Here is a 16,932-nt window from a genome sequence, read left to right as displayed (position 1 = left end):
TTTACCAAAAAAAAAATTGAATAGTTGAATCGATCATCATGGTAAAAAAAAAGGAAACTAATGAAAAGGCCTTGAAAACTTTGAGTTTTAATAATAAGAACAAAATAAAGGGTAAAGTGAATAGTACCAGGATTGACTTTTTAGTGTAAAAATGTGGTTTTTCGTTAAAGTGAACAGTACCGGGTGCTTTTCGTTAAAGTTCCCTAAAAAAAATTGAGAGTAAGAACAAAGTTATAAAGACGCTAGTTTGGTTGTGGGTATAAATTTAGCACCTAGGCATTTAGGCAAAGGTTTAAGCGGTTTTTTAATTCAACCAAATTTATTATATAATATATAAATAAATGTATAGTTATACTTAAAAATATATAATTGTATCGGATACATTAATTGTAAGACAGAATGACGTTTAAATTATTAAATACTAGAATATATTAAAAACACTAGAATAAGAATATATTAAAAACACTAGGATAAGCATATAATTATGAGTGTTCATATTGTTATCCAATAAGTCTTTTACATTTTATTAAAAAGAATAACACACAAAAAAAGTTATTTAGTTTCTATCAAAGTGTAACTCGTAATTTAGGAGGTTGAGGCAAGTGTCTAGACATGTTTAAGCGGGACGTTTTAGAACACTGGAAGAAGATGAAAAATGTAGTAAAGTACCTATAAAATCAATGACAAGACGGCCATCGCAGTAACGGCCGGCGGGGCTATGGAAGTAGGACTCTCCGTGAGGCAAACGCGCCTGGCCGAAGAGCGCAGACAAGCCGCCTGTGTCAGAGTTTGAGTCGCCGAAGTTGAATATGGCTGGAAATTTGCATGGAGACGATGAGGCTGCCAAGCTCACTGATAGAAACATTAACATAGCAGTTGCAACTAGTAGTTTTGAGAACTGTGATTTCATACTGTCTGTCTGAGGAAACAAAGAAGAAGAGAAAGAGAAGACAATCACTTATCTCGCTGAAATCGGCTTTTGGCTTTTGGAGCCGAATTTGTCGATTTGTATTTGTTTAGTTTCCCTATAACTCACTTTTGTCAATTTTTGCTGGAAGCGCTCTGGCATTTTTCACGAGGGATCTTTAAATATCGAAGAAACTTGATATGAATCCAATTTTGTGAGTCATTTTAAGATGAGTCCAATCATATTCCATGTTAGTTTTTTTTTCATTTTCATACCAATTTACCGCTAAAATTACTTATAAGTAATCAATATTATCCCTTGATTTTAGGATTAGTAATTGTGATAAGTTTTACCTATTTGAGGTTTAAAGAATAAAATTCTCTTAATGATAGGTTAATTGTTGGAATAAAATTACTTCCTATATATCTCCAAGTGAGGATACGCCTCTTCATTTCTTCTTCATTTATCTATTCTTTATTTTTATTTTGTTATCTAAAACATTTTTCTTAGTTAGGATTTATCATTTGCCTTGCGAATGTTTCAGTTTTCCTCTTCTCTTTTTAGGCTTCCACTATATATGAAATTTGATTCTATTTGATCAAAGAATGGAGGTTGGTTGGCTTCTTTCATCAAATTGCTTGTTGTGTTCAAATTAGTTAATTTGGTGGTCAAAGTTGGATCTTCATTTGAGTTGTATTTTTACTCAAATTAATTGATTTCATGGCCGATATTTATCTACATGTATCACAAGATTTTGTTATATAACCTACCTCTATTATAGGCATTTTATATTTTTCTATTTTTATTATCTATCTCTATCACAAATTGCTTCTGTATGTTTTCCTATATTACATAGTAATTTATCTTGCTTATAGGTAGGTAAATTGTGTATTTGTATGCCACAGCCCGTCCCGGGATTCTTTATATCGGGGACGTGAAATGACGAAATTACCCTCGACGGGTATTAAGGTATGTGTGTGTGTGACATATTATTTGGACTAAATTCATATATTTCAAGCTTTTGGAAAATTATTAAGTTGGATTAAAAATTGGTTTGTAATTTATGTGGTTAGGGAGTTAGAAAAAAAAAATGGATGGTGATGGTTTGGGATGGACCACACACACACACACCATTCCTTCCCTCTCTCACTCACCCCGTGCCCTTTCTCTCTCCTCCCTCACGGCTCTCTCTTTCTCTCCCTCTTGAAACCGTACGGACGAGGCCAATACCCTCGAACTTTCACGAATCGACGCCAAAAAGGTATGGTTCTTCATCCTTTCGACCTCCTGAGTCGTTTGGTACTAGTTTTAAGACGTGAAACCTTCGAAATCACGTGAAACCCGAACCCCAGTTTTATGTCACTGTTCATGCAATCGTGATATGTTGATTTTCAGGGAATTCTAAGCTTATAGTGAGCTTAGTGAGGTCCCAAGGAAGCTCGGAGTGCTTTTTTTGAAGGTTTTGGACGTCGGGATCATTAGGTTCGAAATTGGCCGGTTTTCTTGGAATTTCTCCGGTGAGATTTTGTAGTTTTTAGAGCCTTAAAGTAGTGTAACGTGAAACTACATGCTTAGGGTTTCATTTTGATATAAAATACGAAGAAAATGGTTGAGAAATGACAAAGAACAAGGAGATCGAAAAATCTCCAGTTTTCCGGCCACCGGAAAAACCAGTTCGGCGAGCCGAGGTAGGAGATGCTCGTGGGGGGCGCGTGGACCCGTGCCTGTCCCGGCGCGTGGGGGAGTGTGCAGCCTCAGAAATTTTTTCTAAAAAATTCTTGACGTCCGTGACGTCGAGTAGGTCGATGTGGTATATTCATATACCCAATTTGAGCACCGTATGAGAAGTTATCACGAATTGTTGGTTATGTGCTTTAATTAACGTTTTTATAGTTGTTTCGCATATAGGTGACACCTATCCCGAGGACGAGCGTATCCAGGGACGTCACGGGGGTTACGACCCATCGACTTACCAGTGAGTGGGCAATTTTGTTTTCCGTATATACCTATATACTATTGATTTTCCCAGAAATTGAATTTATATGAAAGTATGTTTTAAATTGCCATGCATGCATATTGTGAATTATATGAATTGATGTTTGATGCATATATATATGTGAATTGGTGTTGTGGGCGCATAGGTGAGTATCATGTGAGTTTTATGTTATTCATACGATTTATTATAATGTGAATTGCGTTGAGAGCTCATAACCCGCACCCCTGGTGTTAGTACTTATATTATTCACCGCACCGCACACTCACCTTGGATCCAAGTAGGTGCATGTCGTACAGACCATGTGAGGGTTCCGACATGCTAGTCGTATAGATCACTAGAGGTGGTTCCGACTAGTTGGTGACCTTAGATTATGCGCGCAGACGATTGATGAGAGAAGCACTAGAGCGTATTCTTACACATTTCTTATCGTACAGACTACTTTACGTAGTTCCGATTTATGTGCAGAGTAGTGCCGTATAGGTCACCGTGGTGACTCCGGCTGTGTTGGATATTGAGCTATAGAATGAACCATACAGGACCAACGGAGGGGCCTCCGGTTGTTTCATTATATCACATGTTATATTGATGCATCCATAATCTGTCATTAACATTATTGCATGACATACTTGCTGGATTTTGGTACAGATTAATGTTTTGAGAGATTTGATCAAATATTATGCTATTATGTTATTTTCTGGGAAAGTATACAGGTTTTACAGTGAGGGGTTAGAAATGTTTTAAATGAAATGTTTTGGAAAACTTTGGTTTTACTGACCCACTCAATTTTGTTTTGCGCCCCTCCAGGTTCTAATTAGCAGTTGGTGGCTCACGAGGTTTTCTTCGGCGTTCTGACAGACTTCCTGCATGTAGGACTCACCTGCGGGTGTTGTAATTTAATTATAGTCCTACTTGACTGCACCTAGTATTTATGCTCTGAAATTGTGTACTGCACACTTAAACTCACTCTAACATGCTAGTTGGATATTATTGCTAGTAGTTGGTTTTAATTCCTTCATATTCCCATATTCTTTGCTTCCGCATCGCACTTTTGGTTACGTCACGCTCACGTGACGGCCAACACGCCTTGATTCTAGGATCGGGGTGTGTCATTGTACCTTTCAGTTCGTTTATCTACCTATTGATTAGATATATTTTCTTCGTTTGATATCTTACTTATAGGTATATGTATATTTACGTATTAGTACCCTTTAATTAGGTTGTATATTTTTGCAACTTAATCTATGATAAAAATATTTTATTTTATTAAAAGGTAAAGAATTTAAACGTTTTTTAAATGCTTAGAAGATTGCAAATGTTTATATATTCAAAATTTGAAAACAAAGGATAAAACAGGTTTAAAAAATAGTTAAGTGGACCTAAATCAGAAATTTCAAAAAATTGGATTAAAGCCAATAATACGTCAATTTTTTGGACCTATATGACTTAATTATTTAATCGCTAAGATTCATCCAGTTAAACTAACTAGAACCCCAAATTGAAATATTCCAATATTGAAATAATAATTAATACTATTATTGAATCCGCAAAACGACTTCGATATCTCTTTTTGAGTTCCTACCCACAAAGTTTTTGTGAATCTGTATGACTTTTGTTCTTTCCTTACATTTCATTCTTTTTTTCGAACCATTCTTTGTTCTTTTTCATGATTTAAATTCATTCAATATTCAATTCACAATTACAGACGAAACGGAAGGACTTCCATTGGAATCCCTATCTAAATTAGGACAAATTAGATATATCTTTCGTTCATATATACCTAGTTAATATCTAATATCACATATACATGCCTTTCCCCCATACTGTAAACCAAATATTGTATCTTAGATTCAATGGGATTCAAGAATCCATTCTTCGAAACATGGACAAGAGTTGTCTTATAGCGATTAGATTACATACACCTAGTTCAACCCCCCCCCCTCTTATTTTCTCCGCTAACCAATCTTTCTTTTTTTTTATAAATCTCGTTTTTTGTAAATCCTTAATCTTCCATTTTTATTATCCCACAAGGATAGGTACAATCAATTTAAATGGAAGAATTTGTTAGCCCAAATCATTACATAGAAATATCAGTATTTGATTGATCTAAATTCATGTAATTTAGTATTTATTCAATTTACCGATTGACCAAAAAAAAAAAGGAATAAAATCGACTGAAATGAGAATTATTTTCTATACCATAAAAATCGCATGTCGTAAACAGATACAGTAAAAATTCTTATTGGGAGGAGTATGACTCCTAATATTTAATATATCTCCTAATACTTTATATTGGATATTGGAACTGAATAAACAAAACACTATAAAGAGAATATTCATTGGAGAGAGTATAAATGGGCCAAAAAACAATTTTAGGAAAATGATCTTTTAGCTCTTTTTCCCTTTTTTTTTCTCAATTCCCTAATATCGTATCGTAATCTTTTTTACTATAGATTGTATATACCTTTATTTATACCTTAAATATTTTCCATAAGTGGATTACCTTGAGTCGCGCATACATTGCATCAGGCTAAGACTATGTAACTAGTCAATGATGACCCTGCATGGATTCGCCTATATAAGCCACAACTAAGGTTGCAAAAATAAGAGCTTGAATACCGCTTGTAAATAATCCAAGGAACATGATAGGTATAGGAACTAATGAAGGTACTAAAGAAACAAGAACAACCACTACTAATTCATCAGCTAAAATATTTTCGAAAAGTCAAAAACTAAGTGATAAGGGTTTTGTGAAATCTTCTAAGATGTTAATGGGTAAAAGGATTGGAGTTGGTTGAATGTATTTACCGAAATAACATAATCCTTTTTTTGTAAGGCTAGCATAGAAATATGCTACTGAAGTGAGCAAAGCTAAAGCAACCATAGTATTTATATCATTTGTGAGTGCAGCTAACTCCCTATGAGGTAACTGTATGATTTTCCAAGGTAAAAGAGCCCTTGACCAATTCGAAACAAAAATAAATAGAAACATAGTTCCAATAAAGGGAACCCATGGACCATATTTTTCTCCAATATGAGTTTTGCTCACGTCCCGAATGAATTCAAGGACATATTCAAAGAAATTATGACCGTCAGTAGGAATGGTTTGTGGATTACAAACGGCTATAATGGCTGACCCTAATAAAATAGCAATTACGACCCAATAAGTAATAAGTACTTAGGCATGGACTTGGAAACTTCCTATTTGCCAATAGAAATGTTGGCCTACCTCCACACCGGATATATCGTACAACCCTTTTAGTGTTTTGATCGAACATAATAGAACATTCATATTACCCTTTGAAATAAATAAAACTTTTAAAGGAATTATTTTGATTCAACCATCGTTTTTTGACTTGCCTATTTGAATTGTATGTTTTGAATATCAACTAATCACATAATATCCCCACAGTTATTTTTATCTCTTTTGTACTATTCAAGAATAATAACCGATGCAATAAATCTATTCTATGGAGTTCCCCCAAAAATTTACTTATCTTATTTTTAATCAAGAATTTCGTATATAGCTAGAACGACCCTCACAAATTGCAAATACTAATTTGTTAAGAATTAATCGGATTGAAGCTTTAGCGTCATCATTCGTTGGAATCGAAATATCTATGAGATCCGGGTCACAATTTGTATCAATTAAACAAATCGTTGGAATTCCCAAAGTGATACATTCTCGAAGAGCCGTATATTCTTCTTGTTGATCAACGATTATTACAATATCGGGTAACCCCATCATATATTTAATTCCGCCGATATATGTTTGCAAGTGAAATGATTGTCTCTTCAACACAGCCGCATCCCTTTTCGGAAGACGGTTGAGTCTCCCCCGTCTTTTGTTCTATTCTCAAGTCCTTGAACTTATGAAGTCTCGTTTTTGTAGTATACCAATTCGTTAGCATACCACTGAGCCATTTTTTATTAACATAATGACACCGAGCCTTTATTGCAGCCCGTGCTACTAAATCAGCTGCTTTATTTTTGGTACCAACAATTAAGAATTGTGTTGATGCACAAAATCAGCGAAGACTTTGGTACAACAGAAAGTGTCAGGTTTTGTGACCTTCGCTTGGTTGCTTCGGTCACTAGTGAGGATAAGTACGTAAATGAATAGAGACAGATAAGCAAACACAGGATGTACGTGGTTCACCCAGATTGGCTACGTCCACGGAGTAGAGGAGTTCTTATTAGTAGTGAAGGGCTTACACAAGTACAAAGGATCAAGCTCTCAATTTAGTGAGTTCTTGTGAATGATTTAACACAAATGGCATTAGGCAATATTGTGGGGGAATGACCCCTATTTATAGAAAAACTTGTAGCTTTGTCACATTGACATGTGTCATGTTGTGATTGGTTCTTGATGTCGACACGTGCTGCGCTCTGATTGGCTTCTAATCTTGACACGTGTCGAGTAGTGATTGGCCTCCCGGTCGGAGGGGAACTCTTCTGGGTCCTTGACAGTATAGCGTTGGCCGGTGCTCGGTAGTTTCGGGATTGGTCAAGTATGGTACAAACAGTGCTCCCCTAAGTTCCCGAGTGAGGGAAACTCCTCGGTTGGGGACTTGCAAGATCCAATCCCTTGAGTAATCACGAAACTTCTAAGTACCGAAGTGTGGTCTGATCTTCATCTGCCCTTCTCTGGAAGTACCTTTCCTCCATCCGGGAATGGTGTATTTAGCTGATGTTGACGCACAAGGTAATGTATCAATTTCACTTGAAGCTTAGTTGTAGTTTCGGGCTTAGTCAAGTGTGATACAAACCCTATAGTAGGAGTCCCCCAAGTCGCCGAGCTAGGAGATCTGCCGAAAGAGGTGACAGACAAGGTAAGCAGTCAAACTTCCAAGTAAGCAACCCAGGATCAGAGATTTGACTTCGGCTTCCGGTTGATTGTTCTTCTTCTCCTTGTCTCTCATTCAACTGTCAGGATAAGGAGAAGCAAATGGATAAGAGATGATATGAGATACTTTTGCTTTTGAAGAAGTAACTTTCCACAGGCTTATTCTTGAACTGTGCTGGAGGGTTTTCTGGTGCCCTTCAGAGTATAAGGCCGACTCAAAAATTTGAGGGTCAAAACAAGTCCATCAAATCTAGAGTACGTTCAACCTTGATGATATGGGATACTTTTGCTGTTGACGGAATAATGAATGTGGTATGGAAATGTGTCGTGCTGTAGTGATCTGTTTCAGCCCACCGTTGAACCTTCTGCTTCAATCTTTTGCATGGCAGAAGTGGTGTGCAACCTTTGCATTTAAATGGTCCTTCAGAACATTCCTTCATAGTGACTCATCCACGCTTGGCAGCTTCAGTGTAAAGAGCCAATATCTGATCAACTGTCATGAGGTATTTTCCGGTGGAATTCGTGACCTTGACAGCAGTTGAGGATGAGTACTCGAGAGCAATGCTAAGTAAGCAACCAGGCAAAGGCTCCAGGCAGTCAGTTCCAAATTGGAGGTTTGATTTCAGGTTCCGACTGACTGCTCTCTTTCTCCTTGTCCTGCAGGTGTGGACAAGGACAAAGACAAAGATAGGGAGAAAGCATGATATGGGATACTCTTGCTTTCGACCCTGATGATATGAGATACTCTTGTTCTTGGTGTGGCTTATTTGCTGAGGTATTATCGGGGGGAAATAAAGCTGAGTATTTCGAGAGGTTATGTTGAGGGTGCCTTTTCGAATGCGAGAAAGGGTTGAGCATTTTTGCAGGTTTGCCTGTCCGTTGAGGAGGGAGGTCAATGTATATAGGGATTTCCCAATAACAAGTAGTAATGCTATTCCTTTACCCTTCTTGGTCACAGCAATGTAGTGGGAGCTGCCAGCTTCACGTGTTTTAATTTTGTCAGAGCACTTTGAAAAAGTGGTATGTGGTATCTGGAAAGCTGATGTTACGTGTGAAGATTACAGACAAGCTTTATCTAAGGAAATCTGGCTCTCGAAGTTCTGAGAGTTGTGCCTCTTCGGTTTTCGAACAAGCAATCCCGTCGAGGATCTGACTCTCAAGATTCGGAAAGCGGTGCTACTCCGGTTTTTGAGAAAGTAATTATGTTGGGAGTCTTTTCTCGAATGTGAGTAAAGGTTGGACGTTCTTGCCAATCTGTCTTGCCGCAAAACCCAGAGGTCGACACACATAGGGACTTTCCAGTTGTCAAGCAGTGGTGCTGTTCCTTTACCCTTATGGGTAATAGTAGGGTAGCTGGAACTTCGAAATTCTCGTGCCTAAACTTTGTCAGAGATCTTTGACAAAGTTATATGTGGTACCCGAGGAGTTGATGGTGCATATGGAGAGCGGTGATTGAACAATAAGATTCACGTGCTTTCTACTTCACCAGAAATCTTCGACAGATTGCCCGTAATTTCCGCAAAGCTGAGTGTGCATGTGACAGGTGCTGACGAGGCTGAAAAAGCAGGTGCTTCTTCGATTTCTGAGATCGGCCCTCGTGGTCTCTGAGCAGCCCAGCTTTTGAGAAAGCAAACGCCTCTTCGATTTCTGAGATCGGCCCTCGTGGTCTCTGAGCAGCCCAGCTTTTGAGAAAGCAAACGCCTCTTCGATTTCTGAGATCGGCCCTCGTGGTCTCTGAGCAGCCCAGCTTTTGAGAAAGCAAACGTCTCTTCGATTTCTGAAGCTCCGTCGAGTGCAGATTTTTATAGAGGCTGGCATTAAGTTCCACAGCACACTTGAATCTCTACCAGTAGAAGCTCATTTCTTGCACTTCTAAGATCTTGATTTGTCTGACCTCTTCCTTCTTCAACACATTTGAAAATGTCTGGACCCTCCGACCGTCGTTTTGACTTGAACCTTGGAGAAGAGACAACCACGCCTTCTCCAGACAACATATGGCGCCCATCCTTCATATCCCCTACTGGTCCTCTTACCGTTGGGGATTCTGTGATGAAGAATGATATGACCGCTGCAGTGGTGGCCAGGAACCTTCTCACTCCCAAAGATAACAGACTACTTTCCAAACGGTCTGATGAGTTGGCTGTTAAGGACTCTCTGGCTCTTAGTGTTCAGTGTGCAGGTTCTGTGTCTAATATGGCCCAACGCCTATTTGCTAGAACCCGCCAAGTTGAATCATTGGCTGCTGAAGTGATGAGTCTCAAACAGGAGATTAGAGGGCTCAAGCATGAGAATAAGTAGTTGCACCGGCTCGCCCATGACTATGCTACAAACATGAAGAGGAAGCTTGACCAGATGAAGGAATCTGATGGTAAGGTTTTACTTGATCATCAGCTGTTTGTGGGTTTGTTCCAAAGGCATTTATTGCCTTCGTCCTCTGGGGCTGTACCTGGTAATGAAGCTTCAAATGATGAACCTCCAATGCCTCCTCCTTCTGGGGTTTTGTCAAGTACTGAGGCTCCGGATAACCACCCTCCGGTGCTTTCTCTTTCTGGGGCTCTACCGACTGCTGAGACTTCCCCTAAGCAACCTTTGTGAAGGCTCCCTTTTGTTTGTTTATTTTGACTTATGTATATGTACATATTTGTGGCTTATCGAAAATATTAATAAATAAGCTTTGCTTCATTTCAACATATTGTGTTAAATACACCAAAGCCTTCTTCATAAAGTTCTTTGAATTTTTGCTTTTGTTGAAACCTGTATTGTTGAAGCTTTGTGAGTGAAGCATGTAGTTTGAGGTAGTGTTCCCTTAATTTCCCGAGTGAGGAAAACTTCTCGGTTGGAGACTTGAAAAATCCAAGTCACTGAGTGGTTGTGAGACTGCCGAGTATCAAGGTGCAGTAGCATATGGTGGGAGTCCCCCAAGTCTTCAGGCGAAGAGAGTTGCCGAATGAGGTGTCTCGCGTGTTACTAATTTGTCAAAGTAACGAATTCTTGTTTCGATGTCACACATTCGTATATGCTTTATCTAAAAATATTTCCAACTTTTGTGTGTTTGATGCTGCATGCTATTGACTAGACAAGATCAAGTGCAATTAGTAGCTTTTCTCTCTTTTTCATCTTTTCTTTGGTGGAATTGCTTTTCGTTTCCACTAATCAGCCTGAGTGGATGCAAGATAACACCTTTCTCTATAGCTCAGATTGCAAAGTCGTCTTCATGAAAGTTTTTCCTTATCTTGTGAACTACAACATATCCAAATTTGAGATCCATCGGAGTAGTACAACTTCAGAAATTCAAGTATGATGAGTAACTGTTCATCAATGTTCTGTTAATCCGTCAGATTTGTTGTGAGCTTTGAAACTCTATTTTCTCTTGCTCAGATCAGCATGCTTTCTTCATTGAAGTTGTTCCTCAGCTTGTGAACTACAACATATCCAAATTTGAGATCCCTCGGAGCAGTATAACTCCAGAAATCCAGGTATGATGAATGACTGGTTATTATTTTTCTGTCAACCCGTCAGATTTGTTGTGAGCTTCGAAACTCCATTTTCTCTTGTTCAGATCGGTATACTTTCTTCATCGAAGTTATTCCCTAACTTGTTAACTACAACATATCCAAATTTGAGGTCCCTCGGAGCAGTATAACTCCAGAAATCCAGGTATGATGAGTGACTGTTTATTATTTTTCTGTCAACCCGTCAGATTTGTTATGAGCTTCGAAACTCCATTTTCTCTTGTTCAGATCGGTATGCTTTCTTCATTGAAGTTGTTCCTCATCGACTCTTTCATAACATATCAAAAATTCAGGATGAACTAACGGTTAAATATTTCCAGATCTTCGAAACATCACAACAGCTTCGAAATCTGCAAGAAGCCGACTATCATGTTTGGAGCTTCAACACTTTAATTTCCGTCGCTCAAACAGAAATGGTTCCTTCTTGAAAGTTGTTCATATGCTCAAGAACTATAGGGTGTCCAAAATTCAGCTCCATTGGAGAAGAGCAGAGGTTGCAGAAATTTGATAGATGAAAGGAGGCGGAAGAGGGAGAGAGAGAAAAAGTCTCTTGGGTTGGATTTCTATTTTGGGGCAGATTCCAATTTTTGTAGCACCTTCATTATTGATGAATTGCTTGTACTTTTGTCCATTATGAAACTTGGGACTTTGGCTTGTTGTTGGATCTATTATAATATGTTTGGGAACATATATAAGTGAATAAATAAGAAGGAAAATTTTGGGCCCTTGTGGGTGTAAAACAAAAAATGTGTTTACCCAAGTGTTTTTGTACAAGTTCAAGGGCATCTTGGGTTTTGTGAACAAAATTTGTTTATTTGGAGCAAGGTTTTGTGTTGAAGCTTTGTAGGTGAAGCTTTGGTGTTGAAGCTTTCTAGGTGAAGCTTTGATGGTGAAGCTTTGTAGATGAAGCTTTCTAGGTGAAGCTTTGATGGTGAAGCTTTGATGGTGAAAGTATGTAGAGGGAGCTTTCTAGGTGAAGATTTTTTAGGTGAAGCTTTGTAGGTGAAGCTTTTTTTTTTGGGTGAAGCTTTGTGGGTGAAGCTTTTTAGGTGAAGCTTTGTGGGTGAAGCTTTGGAGGTGAAGCTTTTCGGGTGAAGCTTGTTGGGTGAAGCTTTTTAGGTGAAGCTTTGTGGGTGAAGCTTTTTAGGTGAAGCTTTGTGGGTGAAGCTTTGGAGGTGAAGCTTTTCGGGTGAAGCTTTTTGGGTGAAGCTTTTTAGGTGAAGCTTTGTGGGTGAAGCTTTGGAGGTGAAGCTTTTCGGGTGAAGCTTTGGAGGTGAAGCTTTTCGGGTGAAGCTTTTTGGATGAAGCTTTTTTTTTTTTTTTTTTTTTTTTTTTTTTGGCGCTTGACACGGTCTTCATTTGCTTGTTTTGTAGTGACTGTGGAAGACGGATTGCTTTCTGATTGAGAAGGGTTCTGGCATCGCTTGCTATGAATGTAAAAGAGTGAGGGCTGAGTTGGCTAAATTACCTCTTTATTGAATTCATTGCCAAATGGCCTTCATTACATAGGATGCCGAACGGCTATAGCTCAACACTTGTACATCGTGAGTCTATTTGTAGTAGTACTTCAAGTGATCAGCGTTCCATGGATGGCCAAGGGTCTTGCCATCAGAGCTTCTAAGTGTGTAAGAGCCAGGGCGACTGATGTCAATGACTTCATACGGTCCATCCCAGTTTGGACTAAGTGTGCCTTCACTCGGGACTCTGTCGCAGAGTAATCTTTTCTTTAAGACCCAGTCTCCTATTTTGAAAGAACGAGGCTTGACCCTAGAGTCATAATAGTTGGAGATGCGCTGCTTGTAGGCGACATTCCTCAAGTGAGCTTGGTTTCTGTGTTCCTCGACTAAATCCAAGTTGAGGGTGAGTTGTTTGTCATTTTCACTTTGAATGTAGTTCTGGACTCGGAATGTTGCTTGCTCGAGCTCAACAGGGACAACCGCCTCTGTGCCAAAGGCAAGTGAGAATGGAGTTTCTCCTGTTGAAGTCCGATATGAAGTGCGATATGACCAAAGAACTTGGGGTACAAATTCTGGCCAACAGCCTTTAGCTTTGTCCAAGCTGGTTTTCAAAGTGCGCTTGATTATTTTGTTGATGGCCTCAACTTGTCCATTAGACTGGGGATGAGCTGGAGAGGCAAAACATAAGTTGATGTTGAACTTAGAGCAGAACAACCTGAACTTCTTGTTGTCAAACTGTCGCCCATTGTCAGTGACTATCGCATTGGGAATGCCGAATCTACAAAGGATGTTCTTCCACACGAAGTCTTCTATCTTTGCCTCAGTAATGGTTGCCAAGGGTTCTACTTCGGCCCACTTTGTGAAGTAGTCCACTGCAACGACTGCGTAACAGACTTTGCCCTTCCCTGCCGGCATTGGGCCGATCAAATCAAGTCCCCACTGGGCGAAGGGCCAATGGCTGATCATAGGAGTAAGAGGCTCTGGAGGGGATGAGGAATAGTTGCATATCGTTGACATTTGTCACATGAGCGGGATACTTTGATGGCATCCTGGTGGAGTGTTGGCCAGTAATATCCTTGGCGAAAAGTCTTGTGTGCTAGGGACCGAGATCCAGCATGATCTCCACAGACTCCCTCATGTATTTCCCGAAGGACGATTTCCGCCTCGGCAGGCGTAAGACACGTTAAGTATGGCAGGCTAAAACCTCGCTATTGTGGCGATACCCTTGACGCGGGTTTGACCCACTGCATTGACTGCCTGGGGGCGAGCGCTATTGTGGCGATACCCTTGGTTATCGGGATAGTGTCCCTTACTCTTTTTACTGAAAGGAGAGTGGTGAGGATGGAAATCCTTCCTCTTGCCTTGAAATTGATATGTCTGTTGATTCGGTGAAGCATTATGCAAGGCATGGGGAGGTGCCACTGCTGTTTGGAAAGTCGAGGTCTTCTCATTTAGGTGAGTCTGGCTTCCACCTCCCACTTGTTGATAAATGATGGTTGTAGGGGGTTTCTCCTGATATGTCTTTGCCTCGGCGGAGGCATGGTTATAAGCCTGCGCCATCACCTCAGAGTAAGTCTTCCAAGTATTGGCATTGATCATGTATTTAAAGAAACAATCACGTAGGCCTGCCGTGAAGGCTTTGAGGGCAGTCTTGTCGTCTGCCTCGGCACACCGGGAGTATTCATGGCTGAAGCGGCCAACATACATACGTAATGACTCGTCTGGCTTCTGGCGGATAGTGTACAAGTCATCTGCAGAGTGCAAGCGATCGGTTTGGAAAATGTGTTGGGAAATAAATAGTTTCCTCAATTCCTCAAATGAGTCTACCGTCTCAGGTGTAAGACGACAATACCAATTTAGAGCTCCACTAGAGAGGGTAGAGGGGAAGAGAAGACATCGCTCTTCGTCGGTGTGCATCCGGTATGCCATGGTGGATTCAAAGAGGTTAAGGTGCTCAATCGGGTCCTCTCTTCCAGTATAAAGTTGCAAGCCAAGCTTTTGCTTTGTCTTTGCTTGAAGGGGGGTGTTGAGGATCCTCCTTGTAAGAGGGCCATGCCTAGGTTGGTTCCAGTCAGGTATTTCAGCCTGACGTTCAGCCTTCAACTTGTTTACTTCCTCAAGAAGTTGTAGGACAAGGGGGTCCTGAGCGGAGTTATGTGCCACTGGAGCTTTCTTTCGTAAATCTCCATCTCCTCTTGGAATTAGGAAGGTTTGATCAAGGGCATGTGATTTTTCCCTGGACTCGCTGTACTGGCTTCCAGGGTATGTCTGTCGGAACACCTCTGAGTCCCCTGTACCCTCATGTCTCTCTAGGACTTGTTGCCCCTTCCCCAAATTGGTGGCCGGCTCGGGCCGTGGCAGGGGACCGAGTCTCTCAGAAATCCTTGGGTCATTGATCTTTGAGCTTATATGGATGGAATTCTCTCGACGTTGCTTCAGGAAATCCCGACAATCGCGAAAGACGGCTTTCGATCCTTCTGCCCCTTCAGCAAAGAGGTGTCTCCCTCCACTTCTCATGGTTCGGGTCGAAGCAACTGGGTTAAGAGAAGCCTCATGTTGATTATCAAGTCGAGGGGTAATCTGTTCCCTATCAGGGATATCTATGTCGAATGCATGTGACCCTCCATGTTGGAGGGCACCTAGTTGATGGTTGACTTCCACGGGGGCAACAAGCTCGCGTGTCTGAGCTTGCCTAGCTTCGTGGAGTGTCTCGAAGAGCTTCTCATATTGCTCCTGGAGAACCTCATTCCTCATTGCTATCTTGTTGTTCTGAGCTTCCAACTCATCGACTTTAGCTTGAAGAAGAACTCGTTTTCCTTCCTTCTTTCGTTGCTTCGCACTATGTGCAAGGGGGGTGTCATTCTGTGTGCTGTGGCTTCCTTCGCTTCCCATGTTGGAGAGGGATGCATGGTCAAAAGAAAGTGTACGAATGATAGAAACCAGCTTGACACAGCTGAAGAGAGTAGGAATAAGTGTCGTTCCCACAGACGGCACCAAATGTTGATGCACAAAATCAGCGAAGACTTTGGTACAACAGAAAGTGTCAGGTTTTGTGACCTTCGCTTGGTTGCTTCGGTCACTAGTGAGGATAAATACGTAAATGAATAGAGACAGAGAAGCAAACACAGGATGTACGTGGTTCACCCAGATTGGCTACGTCCACGGAGTAGAGGAGTTCTTATTAGTAGTGAAGGGCTTACACAAGTACAAAGGATCAAGCTCTCAATTTAGTGAGTTCTTGTGAATGATTTAACACAAATGGCATTAGGCAATATTGTGGGGGAATGACCCCTATTTATAGAAAAACTTGTAGCTTTGTCACATTGACATGTGTCATGTTGTGATTGGTTCTTGATGTCGACACGTGCTGCGCTCTGATTGGCTTCTAATCTTGACACGTGTCGAGTAGTGATTGGCCTCCCGGTCGGAGGGGAACTCTTCTGGGTCCTTGACAGTATAGCGTTGGCCGGTGCTCGGTAGTTTCGGGATTGGTCAAGTATGGTACAAACAAATTGTTTTCCCCTACTTGCTGCGTCAAAAACTAAATCACAAGCTTCTGCTAAAAACCGAGCAGTTCTAGTAAGATTTATAATATGAATGCCTTTACGCTTTGTAGAGATATAAGGTGTCATTCTAGGATTTCGTTTCCAAGTACCATGACCAAAATGAACTCCTGCTTCCATCATCTCTTCCAAATTGATGTTCCAATATCTTCTTGTCATTTCTCCCCACACTTCTTTTCTTCTCTTTTTTTTTTTATAAAAAAAAAATGAGATGAAGTACCTTGAAAATAGAAATAAATAATTGTTCCCATGGAACCTTCTATTCTAACGGAAATTGGCCGTTGGTACAGATCCAAACCATTCATTTCTTTCCATTCGTTAGTATCTTTATTACTATTACCAAATCAAATGACTGTAAAAGAATGAATTCTCTCTTTCGAATCATTAAATCCCATAAAGGATAAATTAACTCTTAGGAATCCTAAAAATGATTGTCTTAATGCCCCTTAAATCGTTTGCTTCCAACTTTTGGCCCTTTTATAGTTAAATTAATTAAATCCTAGACACATCAACATCCGGACTTCATGGCCCAATGGATAAGGCGCTGGTCTACGAAACCAGAGATTCTGGGTTCGATCCCCAGTGAAGTCGTCCTTTTTCTCTATTTTACAGTTCCAATTTTTTTTCGCCCTTTCCCTCTTTCAGGTACCCAGA

The 16,932-nt window shown here is 40.2% G+C and overlaps 1 long non-coding RNA gene and 1 other non-coding gene across 2 annotated transcripts; both read left to right on the top strand.

Annotated features, from left to right (window-relative positions):
* The first annotated feature begins 10,979 nt into the window (after positions 1 to 10,979).
* On the top strand, positions 10,980 to 11,915 carry LOC139192647 (uncharacterized). Its single transcript, XR_011576880.1, has 3 exons — positions 10,980 to 11,222; positions 11,306 to 11,403; positions 11,579 to 11,915. It is a non-coding gene; the product is annotated as an uncharacterized lncRNA (long non-coding RNA).
* Positions 11,916 to 16,796: 4,881 nt separating this feature from the next.
* On the top strand, positions 16,797 to 16,869 carry TRNAR-ACG (transfer RNA arginine (anticodon ACG)). Its single transcript has one exon. It is a non-coding gene; the product is annotated as a tRNA-Arg (tRNA).
* Positions 16,870 to 16,932: the final 63 nt, after the last annotated feature.

Source organism: Malus domestica, chromosome 16, assembly GCF_042453785.1.
Source record: "Malus domestica chromosome 16, GDT2T_hap1".
NCBI classification, from domain to species: Eukaryota; Viridiplantae; Streptophyta; class Magnoliopsida; order Rosales; family Rosaceae; genus Malus; species Malus domestica.
This window is presented reverse-complemented; position numbering and strand designations above follow the sequence as displayed.